Raw genomic sequence first — 6,000 nt, forward strand, 5'->3', positions numbered from 1 at the left:
AGTAGAAATGTCTTACCCGATGTAACCTTTTTAGGCCCCCTTAGGTCTTTCAATTTATTTCGGCATTATCTACTTCTCGAAGTAGTCCGGCGGTATAAGAAACTATTATGTAAAAGTGTTATCTAATAAACAATTAGCAAAAATAAATATAATTTCTCACTTATCACCTAGTTTAAAAATTTCCAAAACTCATCTCATTAACTCTCTAAAAAGCTAAATGAACGTCTTCATTTAAACCGCAGCTATAAAAGGTTCCCTGATCGATACAATTTACTCGGTCACTGATAGTCGGTAGTCTACTGAGTACCAGTAGCATTCACGTTGACACATTGTCCGCACGACATTCGGTAATTTGCTCGATTTTACCGACCGTCTACCTAATGTGGTGTGGTTATAGGAACCTGGCGATAGCGACAGGCGATAGGCGATGTACCTATTTATAATACTTATAGGTCACTGCTTCTATTTACCCACTTCGATATTATAAGACCCAATTTAACGAGGTTTATAAACAATTAAAAGAAACTGGACAGCAGTAGCATCTGGAGTTACCTATGGAGTTTCATGCTCGTTGTTCTCCATAAGAATCTACACTTTAAAACGAGCAAATAGCTTCACTAGAGAACTGATCGAAAGACAGACAATTTCAATGTTTTAATATTTGCTTTGACGTTAAAAAGTGCCCTACCTACTTAACTGGTCTATTTGAATTAATATATAAAATTAAATATAAAAATTGTAATCTTTTACAGGTATCTTAAACGTTCTGATTATACACACACTGTCGGAGGAAACCCATAGCGTGACAGTACACTGTCTCTCTTGATTACATAATACGACCAAAGTATACCTAAAAATGTACACACAATATGTGTACATTTTTAGGTACCTATACTTACCTCAAAAGACCGGTAACGCACTTGTAATTCCTCTGATGTTTCAGATGTCCATGGACGGCGCCGATTGCTTACCATCAAGTGATCCCTCTGCTCGTTTACCGGCTTATATCATAAAAAAGGTATTCAATAGTTTCACCCGCTTCTCGCTCCCGCTGCATCCTATGTCCATGGTCCGACTATTAGGGAACTTACGTTTACCGTCTGTCATTGAGGTTGACGCGTTTAATGTTACAGGGGACGGAGTCAGCCATTTTGTACATAATAACTAAATAGTAGTTCGAGTGGCTCGTTAGTCGATTATTGGGGCGGTCTGAGTATTGTTGGGCTCGTCACTTTTCCATTTTTTTGTTAGTAATTGTTTTGAGTTTAAATGTCTTAGGGTATAATGTACCCGGTAATGCGGACTACTTAGCGTGTTTACCGGGGCTCCGGAAGGAAGCAGTCAGGAAGAAGTTAGGAACAGTTAGATTTTTAGTCAGTAAGAGTCTGACACTCCCTCTCGCCTCGCCCAGAAAAGACATTGGATGATTTTCCCACCTTAAAAAAAAAGTTAAAATATAAAATGCCCACACCCTGTTAATAATTCATAATGAATCGGTAACAAAACTAAGGCTTTTAAAACATGCTTAGATGTGCCCTACACTGATCAAATTAAACAAAAAAATATGTGATGATGATTAGTAGCTACATTTAAGTACTTTTCATACCCATCCCAAAAACTTAAAAATTGCAGCCGTTTATAATGACCAATAGACACAAACTACACAACCGCCAAGTAAAGACATCACAGAAACAAAAGCCACATACATTAAGCTCCTACATAAAACCTTACATACCATTTCAAACACTACAATACAATAATATAATATAACTAGCGGACCCGACAGACGTTGTCCTGTCTACACGTCTTTAATTTGAAAATTTTAAATTTTATTAATAAGCTAAAACATTCTGGACCATTTTGATGAAAATTATTATTCAAATGTTATGACAATATCTAACGTCATTAATATTTGACACTGCGATGGTAGCGCCGTCTGTCGTATCCAATGTAAAACATTCCAAAATCAACAACTACTAATTAATTAAAAATGAATTAAAAAAACATTGTCCAGCGGACAAAATTGTGAATCTAAACCATTCTCAGATCCCCTTGAACACACACAAAAAAATTCATCAAAATCGGTCCAGTCGTTTAAGAGAAGTTCAGTGACATACACACGTACAGAAGAATTATATATATAAAGATATCATAGCAACAATGTGTATTGACGACAAACAACAACTAGTGATAAAATGAGACGTAACAATTCTCCTAACATTTGATTATGTGCGCAATTTATTTTACTAAGATAAGGTTCGTAGTGAACTTGCGCCTAACTTAGCCGCGCAGATAAACTTGAATTCAGATGTTGAAGGTTAAGGCCCGTGATACACTGCGATTGGTGACACGGATACTATGAGTAGGGATGGTTACGTAGGTATATAAAGACCTTTTTAGTTCAACATTTGGAAGGATCACATCACATCATTAGCTTATAAGAAGCCAGAGCTGCGGACTACCTAGCGGGTTTACGCTGCGGCTTGAAAAGCAGGAGAAGGAACGGGTTGGCTTTTAGTCAGTAAGAGTCTGACACTCTCTTTAGCCTCACCCAAGGCGGAAGAAGTCATTGTATGATTTTCTTTCCCTCAAAAAAAAGCAAGAGGTATTTACTCAGTCTTGGACACTGCTGGAAGGAATAAGCATGACTTGAATGAATTCCTTGCTTAAGGCGGATTGGCGATATTTTCAAAAAAGTAAAGACGTGTCTAATGTTTCAAAATAATCTATCAGACGAACATTAAAAAAAAATAGGATAGCACGCCATTTAATCCGGAGCTGCGGATAACGTAAATGGTTACCGGGGCTCCGGCTCAAAGCAGGACAAGGAACGGGGTAGTTTTTAGTCAGTAACAGTCTGACACTCCCTCTCGCCTCGCCTAAGGCGGGAGAAGTCATTAGATGGTTTTTCCTCCTCAAAAAAAAACTATTTAATAAAGTACAAGAAACAACATTATACTCCAAGTGCATCACAAGCTTTAACCCGAAACTCAGTCCTCGTATACCAGTCGTCTGCAAGTCGTGGGCGCACCGATACCGATACGATATAGTGACGACTTTATTCTGCGACGAGTCGCGCGATTTATTGTCGGATGTCGCAGATATGTAATCTGAATTGAACGTGCGCGATGCAGATTGAGTTGCGTTTTCAAAGCTATCTCTCTATGAAGACTTTCAATGGAGTTGCAACTATGTTGCTTGCTTGGTTGTCAAATATGGGTTGAATAAGTTTTTGTTGCAAATATGATATAGTATCACACCTTTTATCTGTAAAAGGGTTAGCTCCTTTTGGTTTTTGGGAAATTGCGAGTAAAGATTCAGACATCACATAGGTCGTTCCCTGGTTTGCGTTGGTCGGTAACCGACGCTTGCGTTGTTTCGTTGTGTAAGTGTGGTTACCGTAGGCCGAATCTTCCAAATCTCCGATTTGTAACTTGTAACTGGTGTTTTGGTTGTCCTTGGGTGGCGGCGATTGCTTACCATTAGGTGACAATCTGTATACAAAAAAAATCTACTACAAATCAAAAACTGTTTAACTTTATCATATGGGTATATTCCGTATTGTATGTACAACTAGCGACTCGCCCCAGCTTCGCATGGGTGCAATGGTGATGTGTTATGCCTGTATTATACATATTATAAACCTTCTTCTTGTATCACTCTACCTATTACAAAAAACCGCATCAAAATCCGTTGCGTAATTTTAAAGATTTAAGTTGTTTTACACTATGTAGTGATGAAACCTCAAAGTATGAAGTTACGCCCGTTGTATAAGCAATAGGCTCATCGACAACTAAACATGGATCTCCTAACAAAACCCGGTGGGTGGTTCCATCTAAACACTCTGGTTACCTCTTTAGAGAATAAAATGTGTATAGTTATGTACTAATGCTAGTACAGTATCAGAATATATGCGAGTGTAGGCGTAGTGTTCAAAGCACATTCATTAATACAGGCCCTGTTTATCGCGCTTTCATTTAAATGCCTTCGTCTTGTAAGACGATCCGTGTATGGGTGGACGAAAGTCCCGTCTGCATTATTATTGGTACATTGTTGTTATATCTGTTTCATTAAACTTCCCAATCCATTCCAGCGAGTGATGGAGACAGCTATACCCGGAGGTTCTTTGCACGACAAAATTCAATATATGGAAATTCGCCAAAGAACCAGAATCACAGACAAAGCTCTCAAAATCTGCAAACTGAAGTGGCAATGGGCAGGCCACGTCGCTTGTGGAGATCGAGTGGCGACCGCGAACCGAAAGACGTCAGAAACGTCGGCAGATCTTCTACTGGGTGGACCGACGATACCCTCATAGTCGCGGTGAGCCAGTGGATGCAAGTGGCGACTTGTCATTCAATATGGAGAACTAAGGAGGAGGCCTTTGTCCAGCAGTGGACGTCTTTCGGCTGTTGATGATGAACTAAGTAATTGTCCTATTAATTCAATAGTTTTTATTTGTTATTATATTATATATATCTTACATTTAAATAAACTTTATTTCTTCATAATAAAAATAAAATCAATAGTTATCCTCATCTTAAAATCAGTTTCAGAAAAGATAGATAAATAGCAATATGGCAATTTTTAATTAAGTGCCACTTAATAATTTTACAACTAGTTTATTTAATGCTGCAGTCAATGGCACTTTCCTCAGTCCAAACCAGAGTCCATAATAAAGTTTGAACAGAACATAATATTAAATAGCTTTTAACATTCCACTCACTATCTTAATGTTCTCCCGAGACATTTATATTTAGTCCTCTACGTGTTCAATGTTTACCTTTCTGCCTCCTTATCGCAACCTTTTTTCTCATTTTTTTTTCAATCGTGTTTTGGGATCTGTGGCAAAAAGTGACATTGTTTGCAAATGGAGTTTGGCGGGAATGTTTTTCTTTTTTAGGTTAGGAAAGTGTTGTAATGTTTTTTTGTCTAAGAATGATTTATTGTGTTAATCTGTTTAAACGGTAGTTTAAGTTATCTGTTTGAAGTTTTTTAGATGCTAATTTAAATTTATGGTAAGTGAGTAAGTAAATAAATACCACACATGAATAAAAACATCGTTTCGTGAAATTACATACATACTTATAACCAGGTGAAAAATATTGTAATTTCTTTATTGACATAGAGGTTTATAGTTTTTAAATATGCATAAGGATAGTAGATACTATTTAAAATAACTGTTAATTATAATATTTATGTTAGAAAAAAGACGTTATTTCTTATATCTTTAGCAGTTACTAATAATAACATACGGACTTATTAATTCCCATTTGATTAACATATAATATCAATATTAGCTTACATTTTACAAAACCATCTACAGAACCCACACTCTGGCATGCTCTTAATACATTTTTAAAGTTCCATGTGATTTGTGAGTCCAAGCCTCACATATTGAATGTTTTAAAACCTTTTAACTCGGATACTGAGTTCGATAAAATTGTTATAAACTTGTAATTAATTGGACATATTAAATAGAAACATTTTTTTTCGTCTTTCATGTTAGACAATTTTTTATTTTAAAAGTTTTTTGAGATTTGGTGCGTATGTTATGTTTTCTTACGAAGTTTTTTGGAGTTTTGTGTGAAATTTGGTAAAGAGACATTTTTTTTTATGATATAGGAGGCAATAAGCAAACAGATCACCTGGTGGTAAGCGATCAGCGACACCCATGGACACCCGCCACAACAAAGGTGCATTGCCGACCTTTATTTTTTTTAAGAGGGAAGATCATCCAATTTCTGGGAGGTAGTGTCAGACTCTTACTGACTAAACACCACCCCGTTCCAACTCCTGCTTTAAGCCGAGCCCCGGTAAATGTTTACGTTGGTGCATTGCGGACCTAACAACTCTTTGTGTCTATCCACAGATTGTTGTTCCTGGTAAAATTGTTTGTTTGTAAACGCATCCACGATACAGGAAAGTCTTAGAATGGAACAACATTTAAAACACGCGATAAGTAGTGAACACATAAAGTTCACCCAGTATATAAAACCA

This window comes from Spodoptera frugiperda, chromosome 13, assembly GCF_023101765.2.
Source record: "Spodoptera frugiperda isolate SF20-4 chromosome 13, AGI-APGP_CSIRO_Sfru_2.0, whole genome shotgun sequence".
NCBI lineage: Eukaryota > Metazoa > Arthropoda > Insecta > Lepidoptera > Noctuidae > Spodoptera > Spodoptera frugiperda.